Genomic DNA, 16149 nt, shown 5'->3' on the forward strand with positions numbered 1-16149 from the left:
TCTAATTCTAAATTCTAATTTTTTCCTAGTCTGAGTGGTTGCCAGGAAGTCTCCAACAATTCTCTAGGTCTACAGAACTGGGGCCTAAGCTGAGGGACGTTCCTATAGGCTGCTTTAAGGCACTTCAGTATCAGCTTTTCAGACTGAGAAGTTACAGCCACTGTTTATGTGAAGTCTACGGTTGATGTCCTTAACATAGACTTACATTGCCTCTGCCATAGTGTTATAACTTTATCCATTTATTTGCTTTGCAGGTGTGATAGCCGTGGTGATCTTTGTGACCGTGTCTGCATTAGCCATAATGGCCCGATTCCTCTACAGGAGGAAATGCACATGTCAGCACCAGGAAGTAAAAACAGTGAAACCTAAAGACAATCCAGAGTTGCCATTAAGAATAAGTTTTATAAGTATTGCTTTTTTTTCCAACTGTGGTCCCCAATTGGGCTTTTGTATACACAGTACACAGAGCAGATTTACAGTGTTTAATTACCTAAAGCCAGAATACACCATATATACAAGACCATCATGATACCAATCATCTGTGATTGGGGTTTTAGGTTTTGTCAAGTCAAGTAGTAATCTCCTCAGACACGCTTGGGAAGTACTTAAACTGTAAAAACCGGTACAGTGTATATACAGTCTGGATTATTTACAGCCATCTGTAATCTGTAAATCTCATGGGAGTTTAGCAATATAAACTCACTTCTGTAAAAAAAAACCCCACACATCATCATAAATAGCATCATCGTTGACTTTGTGTTTGTGTTCCTGCACTGCAAGAATCTGCTGTTGACAGACTCGAGATCCTGCTGTGACCCGTGTCAGCTGATCAGCGCTGTTATAGAAACCTCGCTGACAGCATGCAGATCTCCTGTGCTTGCACACCAACAGTGAAGTCATCGGGGTCAGCAGCACGCAGGCCACAGGCAGGACTGCTCAGGCGAGACAAATTTTGTGTGTGATGATTTTGTGGCTGAAGAAGTCAACGGGGACACAATGAGACGGGGACCACGAGAATCATAGGAACAGCTGCTGCTTCTTTTTCTTTTTTAAGCCTCCACCGCACTAGTGACCACAGCAGGGTTATCAGTCCTTCCTCGCTTTTTTTAACTTCTGTGGCTTTTTATGAATTGTGTGATTGCAGCACCCGTGGGACAAATCGCACACCGGCTCCCACTGATGTCCATTCTTCACATTAGTGCTGACAGCCATAACGCCACCATGTGGCCACTTAGCGCATGCAAAATTATGTAGTGGTTACAACCTGCAGATCACAACCGCATCATAACTACACACCATTTAACAGTTTTGCATGCGTCATTTGCGAACTACTAGTTTATCATTAATCTGTTTTTTTCTTGCACAATGCTCAGTCTTTTGGCACAACCCACTGTCATTGTTTGTTTTGCACAACCACCATCATTGTTACACTTTCTATTGCAATGTTGTGTCTTCACTGTCTTGTGTCTATATCGATTTGCTCTGTCTGGTGTTGCACTGTTCTTGTTTTGGGTTTTTTTTTTGCAATTTTTGCACACTTGCACTTTATGTAGTCCTGTGTTACCGACATATGTTATATGTAGCACCATGGTCTTGGAGGAGCATTGTCTCGCTTCACTGTGTACTGTACTGCACATGGTTGAAATGACAATAAAGGCACTTGACTTGACTTGATCTCTTGACAGGTTGTCAGCTAACTGGAAGGTAAATGGCTCTTCCAGGCCGTTAGTCATATCATTTGTGTCTAGTGTCAAATAAAATTGAACTTAATTTAATTGTTTGAATTAGAAAATGTGGCATATAAATGTGTGTATAATCCATATTATAATCATTTTTTTTTAAACAAAAATGAATATAAATATCAGCTTTCATAGAGTTGTAATGAAGGCTTTAAATAGTTGCTTTAAATGCCAAATGTCATCATTATAGCAGACTATATGTGTAAAGATAACATGGGGCTTCTTGGGAACTGAATCACAATTACACTGAGCCTGAAGTATTTAAGGAGCTGCAGTTTGTGGGACCTCAGCACTGGCTTTTTCAATTCAATTCATTTCCTTTTTATATCACCAAATCACAACAATGGTCACCTCAAGGCGCTTTATATTGTAAGGTAAAGACCCTAATGATACAAAAAAACAAACAAACAGAAAACCCCAACAATTATATGACCCTCTATGAAAAAGTGCTTTGGTGACAGTGGAAAGGAAAAATTCCCTTTTAACAGGAAGAACCCTGCAGCAGAACCAGGCTCAGGGAGTGGCGGACATCTGTCACGACCAGTTGGGGATGAGCGGATGAAGACAGGATAAAGACACGCTATGGAAGAGAGTCAGAGATAAATAATAACTAATAATTAAATGCAGAGAAGTCTATAAACACAGAGTGAGTTAAAAAGATGACTGCAGAAGAAACACTCAATGCATCATGGGAAGACCCCAGCAGCCTACTGCAGGGTAACTAAGGGAGGATTCAGGCTCAGCTGATCCAGCCCTAACTATATGCTTTATCAAAAAGCAAAGTTCTAAGCCTAATTTTAAAAGTAGAGATAGTGTCTCTCTCCTGAATCCAAACTGGAAGCTGGTTCCACAGAAGACAGGCCTGTAGGCTGAAGGCTCAGCTCTACTTTTATATGGACACAAGTAAGCCCGCAGTCTGATTGTGAAGTTCTCTAATGGGGTGATTCTGTACTATAAGTTCATTAAGATCAGACAGTGCCTGATTAATTATTATTATTTTATTCTTTTTTTGTAACAGGCCCCTAGTGAGGGGCAATATAACTTCTGTTATCATTATAGGCCATGTTGGGCCAAAAGCATGACATACGAGCCAAATAACAGGAAGGGGGAGCCAAACTTTTCAGACATGGACATCACCCACAAGATGTCAGTAAAGCCTCAGATATCTTATCGGCTTCACCAGAAAGTGTCTTTTTACAAGAAATGAGTATTTCTGCTTCTTCGCACTTTTAATGCACCGGCTCATAAATGTAAATACATGATTCTACAGAAATCATTATAATAATAATGTCAATACAAATGAAACAAACTGTGAAGGTGCAGAGAGTGAAAGCACATCAATATGTATTTTCAATTGTTTGTGAAACCTCAACAGTTTCTATCAGAAAGCGATGATATTTCTTGGGTAAGTATGTCAATATGCCCTCTTTTTTAAAACTTTTTTTTTGTGGCTGTTAAATTTTACGGTGAGCAACAACTCATCATTTTTACCTTCAGTTTCTGCGTACAAACAAAGCAAGAGTACAGAAACAGGGATTTTGAACACTGGTTTTGTGGTTAGTGCCTTGGTCTCATTTCATGGGTTGTAAAACTTGCATTTCATGCCCTGCTCAGTTTTACTGAACAGTGACTGCAGACGAGGTTTATCTGGTCATGTTTTTGTATCCAGTGCTGAAGTGTACACCGACTGCGGCCAACATGCTACTAACAATTACACATCTCTGTTTGTATGCCAAACCCTCACCTAGCTGTCAAGTCTTAAACCTAAAACTGGCTTTTGAAGGGGTGTGAAAGAAATGTCATCCCTCTCATGGTCTAAAAGTGCTTCTCACAAAGATAGGTGGACATGTTTTGTTTCTAGTGGTTTCCTACGACAAACGCCAGCTCACGGTCTGTTGCATGTTGTACCATCATTCAGGACACATTTCTCACTCATCTTCCATCTGGACACAACACCCATCCTGCAGATGAATCTCCAAGCTGCAGAGCTGTCAATCACCTCTAGCTTTGGTCGTGGCTCCAGCTCTCTGACCCTTTGCCCCTCCCCTCAGGCAGCAAAACCAACTAATGCCTGATAGTAAAGCAGAGACCTTCTCTACAAACTTCTGAGCTCAGTTTTTATTTCTGTCTCTCTGTGGCCACAAAAACAATTTCCACCACTGACCCAAAGCATCTGAGGTCGAATGAAGAGATTTGCTAAGATGCAATAACCTTTTCTTTGCGTCACTTCTTGTTGAAAAATAAGCTGTGGATGGTGGTTCTAAGAGACTCTGCTCGTATCCCTGTGTGCATTTTAAAGTTGCTCTGTATGTCTTTAGAATCTGGGTGTATTTTTCCCCCAGTCGTCTTTATTAAGATGAAACCAAACAATAGGCTTAGTGAATCAGATTTCTTTATTAACATGTATTTGCATCTAAAAAGTGCTTTTTGTTTTCCTTGTGAATAATCATGGAGTGTTTTTTGAGCTGGGCTGACAGAACAAGATTGGATCCTGCAAATAGTAACAAAAGGAAACAACAACTCTTACTTAAACAGTAAGCTGGTAATTAAGGCCAATCTATCACAGCACTCTGTGGAAACATTTCAGTCACAAAAGCCTATGAAGAGAGAAAGGAAATTTTGATCATCTGCATCAATATTTGGATTTTTCCGATCACTTTGTATTTGACTTCAGGATGAGACAGATGGTCAGTGCTTACAGATAAGGAGCCCTGGTAGTTGTTCAGAGTATCTGTATTAGAGATGGACCGATCCGATATTACGTATCGGTATCGGTCCGATACGGACCTAAATTACTGGATTGGATATCGGCGAGAAATAAAAAATGTAATCCGATCCATTAAATATCAAAAAAGCACCTCACAAAACTTGCTACACGTGTAACTCGGCTCATAACCGTAGCACATCAGAGCAGTATGCGTCCAGCATTTCATCTCCGAGGAAGTTATCCCAGAGAGAAGTAAAGCAAGTGTGTAAGTTCATCTCTGAATGTTTGTAAAGCATTCCCACGTTAAGCTTAACAACCGATATATGGAGCGACTGCCTCTTCCTGCTGCTGCTTCAATCGTGAAACTGCTTAATGATCAGCTGAGGGAACAGTGTGGGTCTGTATGAAATTACAATAATCGCAGCAATATATTTTCTAAACAAAGTGCGAGTCCGTCTCTCTTCTTTGTTTTTGGCCCACTTCTCACCAGAAAGAGGAAACCAGCGGCTGAACAACAGCAGAACGTTTAACCTTGATAAGCTGTTGTTAGAATTTATTTAATATTACTTTCTACACTAGGTTTTCTAGCTGACGGCTGGTAACTGTGCAGGGGCGGATCTAGCAAAGTTTAGCCAGGGGGGCCAATAGGGCATGAACAGGGAAAAGGGGGCACAAAGACATACTTTTCTTTATTTTATTATTCTTGAAAAATAATTTATTTCTGTCCATTTTTTTCACCCTGCATCCGATTAAAGTTGATTACGTCGATTAAGCATCATGAGGTGGAGGGTGGGGGGTGGTTCCCTATTTTTTCTTGCTGGGAGTTTGCAACCCTATTAGTTAGGTTGCTTAATATTTCTGCTAAGTACTCTTTAAAATACCAAAATAGGGAGGATGGAGCAGGTTTAAGTTTATTAGATTGATCAGTGTTGCTGAACTATGACATATTTTGGGCGCAGTGTATTTTTTACATACAGGTATAACAGAATAGCTTTAGTGTTGTTGTTTACTTAAACTTGAGTATGAACTTATACAAAATGCAGCAAGATATTTAAAAAAACAGTTTTATTGATTAAAAAACACTATATCGGATTCATATCGGTATCGGCCGATATCCAAATTTATGATATCGGTATCGGACATAAAAAAGTGGTATCGTGCCATCTCTAATCTGTATATAGTTCATGTCAGCCTGGACATCCACACATTTGTCATTTTGGCAGCTCTATGGTAGGGAAAGGTCCATAGTTATAGTTTGTAATAATGATGATAGCTTGAGAGAGGCAATAGGTCAAATTTGTATATAGCAAATGGATCCTGCAGATTAAATATGTCAACTCATAGCTGACCTGGGCCAGGGATAACTAACGTATACTGCCTGTAATCGCCGTCAGAAGTGACGAAAGCCATTTTGGCTGCTTCCTTGGATCTGCACATTTAATTTGACACATGCTCTTACTGACACAGCCTTCCCATTTATTGAGGTTTGGGAACAGCACTAGGAGTACAATGGCTCGATTAGTGTGAATGTGTTAACCACTGCACCATGGAGAAACAAGGATATATCAGATACAGAGATTTTACAGGTCAGAAAGAACTTCCACTGATCAACACTAAAACACGACTGGTGGACTGAGAAAGGCAGGAGTGTCATTCTATTTAACACTATTAAATGCAACCTCAATGCACTGGTCCAGTCATCATCCCACCCCAACCTCTTTCTCACATCTCAGATATATTCTCAGTGATTGATTAATGAAGGCTTGCCGCATGAATACAAACCCAGAGATGGCAGAGCATTAATGGTCACCAGCTGGCTTCTTGCTCCCTCTCTCCTCCTACCTTGACTCCATCACCACTGACTTTATCTCTATGTTGCTTTTAGAGCTTTGTTTATTAAGTATAGGTTGAGATGGGAGTTACCAGCAGTATTTGTGGCTTTGTTTTGCGTAGTCTAGTTTAGGTGAGAAGCCTGAATCCATCAACCCACTGTGTGGTTGGTTCATGGTTCAGTTTAGCTCAGGCTCTTGGGTTTTCCTTGTATTAAGATAGCACTTAAGCAAAACAAAGCAAAGTAGACCACTGTCAGTTTTGTAAAGAACATGCTAAACATGCTTAATAAAAGTGCACAAAGTCAAGATAATCTCACAGAAACCTTTGAATCAAGCAAAACAAAGGACGTCCGGCCTCATCTACAAGCAATCTTCAGAAGCATAAACATAAGCCAGAGATCCTCATCCATCAATCTGCATTCACCTGGGTGCTAGTTGTTGCTGTTCTGTTTTTTGTGCTGTATTCTGCAGTGAGCTACACCTGTGCCCAGTGATCTGGGCCACACAAGCACTGACTAACACTGGCTCCCAGACTTTGACCATTTCAGTTAGAGCATGATTTCATTCATTCATTAGCTCGTCCATTCACACATTATACAACTGACCTGCTCCTAAACACATGCTATGTTTTCCAAGTTACCACGTTGTCTTGTCTCTGACTCTACAACGTTTCGTCCCGGTCTACGAGAGACTGTGAAATGTTACAGAGCAGAACTCAAACAAAAAAAATTTACAGCATAAAAAACCCCCAATTCACACGGTGAACATGCCACAGACAAACACAATCATGAAGTCAAACAGATTCCCGGTCAGCTTAACTTCTCCAGTAAATAGTGAAATCTGTGAATGTTACTGTCACAGCGAGCAAATCACAACTTTGACAGCGATTTGGCTGAATAAGGATTTTTAGTTAAAATAGTTCCTCTATGGACGCATATATTCACCACAGACTTGTAACCTCAGTCAGAGTTACATTTGTTTTTTTCCCTGTCATTTTATCAAATAGATGTATAAGAGATCAGGAAGTGAATCACCATGTGACCACGTAAGCCAGCCTCCAGCCTCCCTATGAGGAGCACAAGGCTGAAATGTTTGTTGACTTGGCTCAAACACACCTGAGATTTAAGATTTTAAATTGACACTTGAGTATTCAACACTGGAATAAGTGCAGGCTTAGAAATTCCCATGGAACATGCAGAGGTTGCTTAGATATCTCTGCTATCGCTGATGCAACTCCTATTTAGGAAGAGATGTAGTAAAACCAAATGGCAGCAGGATATAACAACGTTGAAGGGAAAAGTTTACAAACTGACGAAAAGAACAAACAAAAAAACAAATAAGACTTAAAACACGATGTCAGGATCAACCTAATGAACAACAGCAGGAGGAAGACAAAGGGTGCTGCTTTATTTACACATTGTGATACAACTGGGGTTCGTTCTTCATCTTTTGGAACTAAAACCAAAGAACAAACTTGAATGAAACCCACTCTCCTCCTCTAAACAGGAGAGGTGTATCAACATGTAAACATACTGTCAGGATCCAGCAAAACGGTTCCAAGAATCAACAGCACAGAGAAGGTTAAGAAGTGGTTATAGTGCGGAGAACAGCAGCAGGGCTAGAGTGGAGAAAGGCAGCAATTTTAAACAACAAACAAACTCTTGTTACTCCCTGACTGATGGGATTATGTATCAGACCTCTGTAATATTATGAATCTGGTGCATATTTTGTAAATAAATGTGCATTTGTAGCCCAGTAGTCCCATTTTGGCATCTGTTGCCGATTAGCGAGTGTTGCACACAGAATGTCTCCTGAGAAAAATCAGCTTTACTATTTACTTTGCTATTATACAGAGTGTCTCTTAGTAATGTTGTTCATGTGCATTACACAATAGGAAAGTTTGGAAAAAACACAGCGACAAACAAATAAAATAACACAATTGGAGACAATAATATCCACAAGCAACAGCCATGCCTTTCATGGTTTTTTCCACAAATGTGAGCTTTCTTGAACGACACTGAGAATTTTTTTAAATTTGGCAAAAACATGTGCTTGGCCTCAAGGAACAACTGACTAGATTTTGGAAGTTAGAGTCAATGGTTAAGATCTCTGTGACCTCAGGTAGGTCGCTTTCTTCTGAATTTAAATGCAAGCAAAAACAATTAAAATGTCAAAATAATTAAGCAAGAGCAGTTTTTATGCTAGATGTCAAGGATTGATTCTGGGCGTGATGCTGCACGCTTTCTTCTGCTGAATCACAGCAATTCTTGGTTTAAGTCTCTCAGTGTGCTGAGGGTCTTTAGAGTTTGCTTGTTCCACCAGATTCCTCCCAAGTCAAAGAAAAGCATGATTAATTAAAAGGTTATTCAAAATGTGCCAGAGCTCCTAATTTAAGTTGAATAAAGCGCTTAAATTTATGAAAGTGCTGAGTGAATATGTATGAAAAAGCCAAATGCGTGTTGCAGTGTTAAGTGTCACGAGTTATCAGCAAAACTAGAAAAGTGCTACATAAAACTTCACTCAGGAAAAAATCACAATCTGTAAAACACTTTTCTGGCCATTATCCAATGTCACATGTGAGGACTAGAGTGGAGCCTGTGGCACGACTTGTGACACTGGAGAGAGCAGCGGCGGCGGGGTGGAGCGCCAGTTTTAAACTCATGCACAAAAGAAATGTCAAATAAAACAGGTTTGTGATGAGAGAACACTGAGAGAACACCCAGCCACAAAGTGAACTCATTTAAAGATAACAGGGGAGCACATGCACCTAACCAGCCTGACATTTCTTCCTCCTAAGTTTAATGAACAGATGGATGGAAGTTAAAAGTTCAGTTTTCTATTTTGATGAGCACCTACACCCCAAAATACTGTTTTTAAAAGTGTTGTTTTCAGATTCTTTCTTTTAAAATCTATAAAGTGCCTGTTCATATTCATTAAACTGACTTTTACATAAATGTTACCGTTTTATTTATGATCTTCTAATGCTTACACTACACTGTACACGTCAACAAACAACAATGCCCTGGACTGTCAGTTATTGTTACATGCTGTGAACATGAGTGGGTTTGATCACAGTTTCTATTATAAAAGAAAAGGAAAACAGAGCAAAAAGAAGCAAAAGGTCATTGTGAGGTCATTTTCTTCCCAACTGACAAGAAAAATACTTGTCATGCTCTCATAAGAAAGGATCAGACTGACTATTTATGACGGCTTGGACCAATAATGTATGTCAATATGTCGCACACTGATCTCTTGCACAAAATCACACACACCACAAATCCCACCAGTGATTCACTCCCTTTTAAACAATTGAATCAAGGACTGAAGCAGTGATGTACTGAATGAAACTTCAGACGTCTCTGGACAGACGTACCAAGCCTCGACACAGTGGTTCTGCAGCACAGTGATGCTATCTTTGACATATGTGCTGTTGCTTCAGCTTCAAATGGACCATCATTAACTGCTGTTGCTCACAGAATTATATAGTTTCTGAGAAAGTTACAGCAACGTCCACCCAAAATTGCAGTTCTGCACTTTTAATACCGTCATCTTTGAACTGATATTACAGGAAAACTTGGTGATGCAAATATTACTTAAACAGGAATCAAAATGTAATTGAATTGCATTCTGTTTTGTTTGGTGAAAAAACCCAAATATACACATTTTTAAAAATTGCATCTTTAAGCTCCTGTATAACTTAATTCCAGCAGGTAATGGTATGGGATGAGATTCACTTTTATTAGCGGAATCAATTTTGGTTCCTATATCATCATTATTTAATAAATAAAAAGTTCAAGGGATTAAAGAAAAATATTTTTTCTAATTCCATGTTATTTATCATCAGTTTACTAGTGATGGAATTTTTACAAAGGCCCAAATATTGTATGTTTATTATTTTTAATTAATTATAGTTAAACCAAGTCTTCAGAGATTATTCTCACAGCAGAGCACTTTATGGTTCAATGATAAATCCAAAGAAGAGAAGTCGTCTAAGTGGAGGCAAATTCTTGTATGTTTTTGGTCTATTATGTTTACAAATATTAAGTCACAAGTGAAGGGAGACCACACCATGGCTCATGTTTAAACAAGTTTATTCATCAAATTTATAAATGAAACAGACATAACATTGTGTCACACAGAAAATACAGGTTCAAAGCACCACAACGTTAGCCTGATATCAGACAGAATTATCACATGATATTAAACAGAAGCTGTGACTGGGCAATGATAATGAAGCAGTTCATTTCAAGTTGTAGATTCAAGCTGCTCTTCATACTTTTGGCCAATACAAGCTTCAACACTTCAGAAAGCTTCATTTGGCCATCAGTAACAGCAGTACTTGTAGTCTGGAGTATAAGTAGACTAGAGTGCAATCAAATACATCTGCCTTCAATGAACCCAGCCCAATCACAGCCACTGGCTCACAGCAGTTGTGAAACAAACCCACTCACACATTAGTGGCCATTTCCCACAGTAAATGTGGAGGTGAGTTAATATGCAGGTGATACCAGGCTACCATCTTACACAGCTGATTACAAATTTATAAACGACCTCTTGCAGCTCTCAGTTTGATATCACTGGTATAAAGAAATGGAAAACCTGCCACCCAAGACTACAAACAGGTCATTATCTGTGAGATTACACTTTCTTTTCTTCAGACATCAGTGGTGAAAATGATAAACTGCAGACTTCCAGCAATGAATATTTAGGAAAGTAAGCTGGAAAATTTTAGTAGAGCTCATTTACTTGACGACAGTGTAAAACGCTTTGTCCAGTTTTCTAATGAATGAATCAATGAATGGGGATCAATGAGGGGAAAAACAAATGATTCTTTCAGTCCTGTGCATTCTTGCCTACACCAACTGTAGGCCTTAAAAGCCACTCAGCAGTTTACCCTGGTATAATTGGCTTTTCTAAAGTGACTCATGGCAACACAGATGAGCTGAGCCATGTGGACCATATAGACTTGTGGAGTTCTGGCAGCAGCCTTGAAGGGAGTCTCCCCATGGCAGACCTCACTGCATGGGTGGAGAGTGCTCTTAATAAGGAGACGAGCAACATCATCTTTGAGACTGCTGAAGCTGTTTCCAGCTCTGTCACAGAGGAGGAACACGGTTTTGCTGTCCCAAGAAACCAGGATGGCAACAACTCTGCTACTCCAGGTTTTCTGTGAATTTTATCTGACGGCCATTTTAAATGTTCTATTCATGTTTGTTGACAGAGGCTGTATTTGAAAGACTTTGTGCACACATGTCTTCATTACACCTGTTAATATTGTTATGCTTAAAACATGTTTTACGGCTGGAGGTTAGTCCAGGGTTTTTAATATTTGAAGGCCAATGATCTAGACCTGCATCTCCTCTGCTATAAATATTAACTTTGTTAAATGAAGCACTGCCTGTTTCTTGACTGCCACCTTCTCTAATCCAAAGTATTGTTGAAATGCATGAATTTGTTAAAACTCAGAAATCTGGTGCAGTGTCTACACCTGCCAACTACAAAGAAGCATGAAGTCTGTCATGAAGTCAAGCTTCTTGTTCAAAGCCTTTACGTGCTTCCTCCAGGACACTGATATGGTTAGCAGATGTAGTTCAGTGGAAAGAAAAGAATTCCTACAAGGTCAGTAGATCTGTAACACAGTCTGGATTTCTTTAGAATGGAAACATTACTTTTCAGAGACACAGAGCTCAGAGAAAACTACAAAAGTGGGTTGCCCATACCAAAATAATCTAGATGGATAAACGGCACCAAAGGCAAGAGGAGAAAATATCGACAGCACTGTGCAAAATTGATCTTTTACGACTTCAGCTACACCAACACAAGGGAGGAGGTGGCCTTTCTGTACTCCCTCACCCTCTTTAACTGACCCACAGTGCTTGGATACAAACAGGAAGCTCCATCACTGACAAAGGTGTTCAGGTAAGGCAGGACCTGCTCCTGTTGAGCCACAGTGCTGAAATTTCTCTACATCATGTGCTGGTTTTCCTAAACTTCCTCCTTCAGTTCTGAAAACAAGTCTTCATCTGAAAAAAGACGAGAAAGAAAAAGGGATGGTTATGACTAGATGGTCATCATGGGTCAGCATATTTACTGTTATGCTTTGGCGCAAGTCACTTTAGAACAGAAAATGATACCAAAAAATATAATGGCTAAATTGCTCACTCTTATACAGAATAGTATCCCTCAAACACTCTGCATTTTGGCTGCATTCCTCAAATTTGCCACCAGATTTCACTTGAACCGAGCTCACTGGGCAACAATGCTGAGTACATACCTGTTGAGATTCTGAGAGATTCAGATTGATGAAAGTCATCCAGGTCTCCCACTCAGCCATTTTTGCAGCTTCACAGACTGAAAGAAAACTAGTTTAAGTATCTCTGCTGGAGCAGGTGGTTTGTTGCAGAGGCTTCGAAGCATCTGTTTAAACCATCCTGTTTTGCAGCATCAACAACCACACTGATGTCAGCTCAGTGCGAGTTGAAGACATAACCAGTCATGTGTTCATAAACTGCATTAGGATGTACCTGTTCAACTTCACCCACCTGAACCCAGGGGAGTAGGCCCTGGAAAATCTCTTCTCCTGACCAGATTCTGTGGCCATAGAGCAGCTCTTGATGGGGGTGTGCGCCTTCCATGTGAGGTGCTGTGGAGAGAAACAAAGAAATTGACAACGAGTAGTGGATTTTAAGAAAACAACCCTCCCAAAAAACCCCCGATGTGCATATACCTCCCCAATCAGCAGGCAGATGTGGCACAGCATATCCCCACACATATGATCATTCCACCCTTTGGCAAAGAAAGTCCATCAGACTCAGACCAGACCCACATCTCCCTGCTTTGGTATGAATACAATTATGTTTCTTCAGGGACCAGAAACAAAAGGTCACTTCCATCCACTGCACAGTGATTCAAATCAATGTGCACTGAACACCAGCTTCAACCAAAGAAGCAGGGTCTGCCAGGGGAGGCCACACCAGAGAATTCTTAGAATGAACTTCATCCATCTGCTCATCACTTATGTTGGTTGGAAGAACGAAATACCCGACTTATTAACGATATAAACAAAGCAGAGCCCACAGTAACAGTTTTCACAAAAGCCGTTTATCAGTTCAACTGAGAGAAAAGGAACAAAATCAAACTGTTAACTAACCAACATCCAAGCTACAGTTCAAACAAACTTTGAAAGTTGGACAACAGAAGATTGGAGAAATGTTTTCTGGTGCGATGAGTTTCCATTTCTGATGGGACATTTGAAAGGTCAGAACTGTGTACCATCTTCTGATGACTGCTTCAAGTAGGATAAGTCATGTCACAAAGCTTCGACCATCTAGACCTGGTTTCTTCAATTTTTATTTTTTTTTTAGCAGGCATGAATGACTTCCTGCTTGTCATAGTTTCAGATATACAGTGTTAGATTGGGTTGGGTACCTCTGGTGTATTATCATCATTTAAAAGCTGAATGTACAATATCAGTCCACGTTCATTCAGTTAATGATTTATTCATTAATCTGTATTCACTTTGTATTTGTATTTTGCTCACATTCAGGAGAAACACCTTATGGCATAATGCTTTTTGGAAACTCTCAAAGGCAACATTACATGGATTATTAGACTCAGTGCTGCTCATTTATTGACTTGATTTTTCATTCCTGCAGCTTTGCTGCTCTGACAGCTCCAACTCAGGCTCTGCTGGACACCACCGTGCTCCTGCTGCAAGGCGCCTGGTTGCTGGTATGCTTCCCAGTCATGATCATCGGTGGCATTGTGAGCAAGAACCTGGCAACCTCCAGCCACCATGCCCCATCCATAACATCCCCTGACAGATCCCAACACAGCCATGATACAAACATACATGGCCATCAGCAGCATCCTACACTTTAATTGAGCTGACTTCAGGTGTTCAGTAAGGGGATTTAAAACCATTGCACGTTTCATTTCAAGACTTCAGTTTCATAGGGCAGAGAGTAGAAAAGGTGACAATAAAATGTTTATTTTGGGGCTTTACCCCCAACATCAGACTTGTGAACAATTAAAAGCAAACCCAACATTTAGAGTCTTAGGCAGATAATCACAGAGGCAGAAACTTTTCAACGTATCAGCTCAGGTTTCTTAAGATGAAGTATTCAAAGCCAGGGCTTTGAGCTAGGGATGTTATTTGAGGTATTCCTGGGAAAATCTTTGAGATCCATTTGAAAGCTCCAGATTCTTTAGATTATCTGTCTCATACTTCAAGCCTCCTTTATTGCCGTTGCCTGGTGGCATTGACCAGTCAAACATGTGGGGCGAGGTTGGGAAGGTCCATTGAGGTCCAGCCGCAAAATTGCCCACAGCATGATGATAGGGGGCCTGATAATTTGCACCATTTGTGATTAACTTCATCTCTAGGTGCTGAGTGTACGACTCCCTGAGTGGGGGCTGTCCCTCTCCCTGAAACTGAATCACAGACAGGTGGACGGTCAGTAAAACCAGAATACTTCTTTAAATTATTGACATTACATTTCATTAAATACAATCAACTCCCCAGATAATGACAGATTCAGAAACAGTGCTTTTTAATAATAGGAGATACTTACATGAAGTGGGACGCCCTGATTCACATGCTGAGGATGTGAACTCCTCCTAAACTTACTCCGTCTGTTTTGAAACCAAGTTTTTACCTAAAGATGGAAGAAAACAGAAAACATTTCATGAGTACAATGGACCCAAAATTCAATTTCTTATATTCTAGCAAGTTGAAAAACACTCACCTGTTTGTAGGTCAGTCCTGTCATCTCTGCCAGCTGTTTCATCTCTCTTGGGTCATAGTAATGTTTCGCATTAAAGTGATGGACAAGAATATTCAACTGTCTCTCTGTGAACACCATCCGGGCCTTTCCTTTAGGTTTCTCTGTAGCAGTGCTGGGATCGTGCAGAGTGGCAGTGATGTTGCCATCCTGGCTTCTTGGGACAGCAAAATCTTGTTTTTGCTCTGAGACTGAGCTGGAAACAGCCTCAGACGTATCAGTAGTTTTGTTGCTCATCTCCTTTTCAAGAGCACTCTCTGCCCATGTAGCGAGTTCTTCCAAGGAAAGACTCCCTTCAGGGCCGCTGTCGTAACTCCACAAGTCTGTGAGGGTAAAGAGACAGAGGATAGTAAGCACAAGTCTATATGGTCCACATGGGTCAGTTGCTGATATGTTTCGGCACAACTGAGTTTCTAACTGAAAAAATAAACAATGGTTTAATTGATGAGTCTTGAATCCCAAAAGGTCTCAGACTGAAGAAGTCACTCGTATGAGTGACAAAACATTTCTCCCATTGAAAATGTTACATCCAGATGAACGGAATCAACCTTTTGGGATTTACTTACCTGATGATTGAGCATGCATCAACACAATGAGTCTTAAACACAAAAGTTTCCCACAAAGTAGGAAAAAGAGAAGTCGGATATTTGTACATTCTTTGAAACCAAAAAGAATTTAAAGTGGACTGTGATCAGCTGTGGAGGGAGACATGGTGGCTTCTGCCATCAGGACTTACAACACAGAGTAAAAGAGTATTTTTGCAAGTTGTCTTAGAGGTTAGCCAACTCTGTTCATATTAGCTCACTACGCAACAATGCTGAGTACATACCTGGAGAAAAGTGCATCCCATAATCTTCCATCTTTTAAATCCCAGTGATTAAAACAGGAAAGCTGGAATAAGTATCTCTGCTGAAAGAGCTCCAAACCAAGCAGGAAGGTGCTGTGTGTCCCAAGACTGACTTAAGAGCAATTCTCCTGGGCTTTTAAGGAGGTTTGTGGGTGTGGGCAGGAATGTGGGGGGTTGAGCTTCTTCTTTTGTGAGTTGCTTTACAAAGCAGTCAGGCTGTTTCTACCAACTGGCATCATTT

General features: G+C 40.3%; 1 long non-coding RNA gene across 1 annotated transcript; it reads right to left on the reverse strand.

The window, feature by feature from the left end:
- Window positions 1-14645: 14645 nt before the first annotated feature.
- LOC106097719 (uncharacterized) lies at window positions 14646-15092 on the reverse strand. Its single transcript, XR_003221588.1, has 3 exons — window positions 15026-15092; window positions 14852-14935; window positions 14646-14711 (listed from the first exon to the last, which is right to left on the reverse strand). It is a non-coding gene; the product is annotated as an uncharacterized LOC106097719 (long non-coding RNA).
- Window positions 15093-16149: the final 1057 nt, after the last annotated feature.

The sequence above is a fragment of the Oreochromis niloticus genome, linkage group LG9, assembly GCF_001858045.2.
Source record: "Oreochromis niloticus isolate F11D_XX linkage group LG9, O_niloticus_UMD_NMBU, whole genome shotgun sequence".
NCBI classification, from domain to species: domain Eukaryota; kingdom Metazoa; phylum Chordata; class Actinopteri; order Cichliformes; family Cichlidae; genus Oreochromis; species Oreochromis niloticus.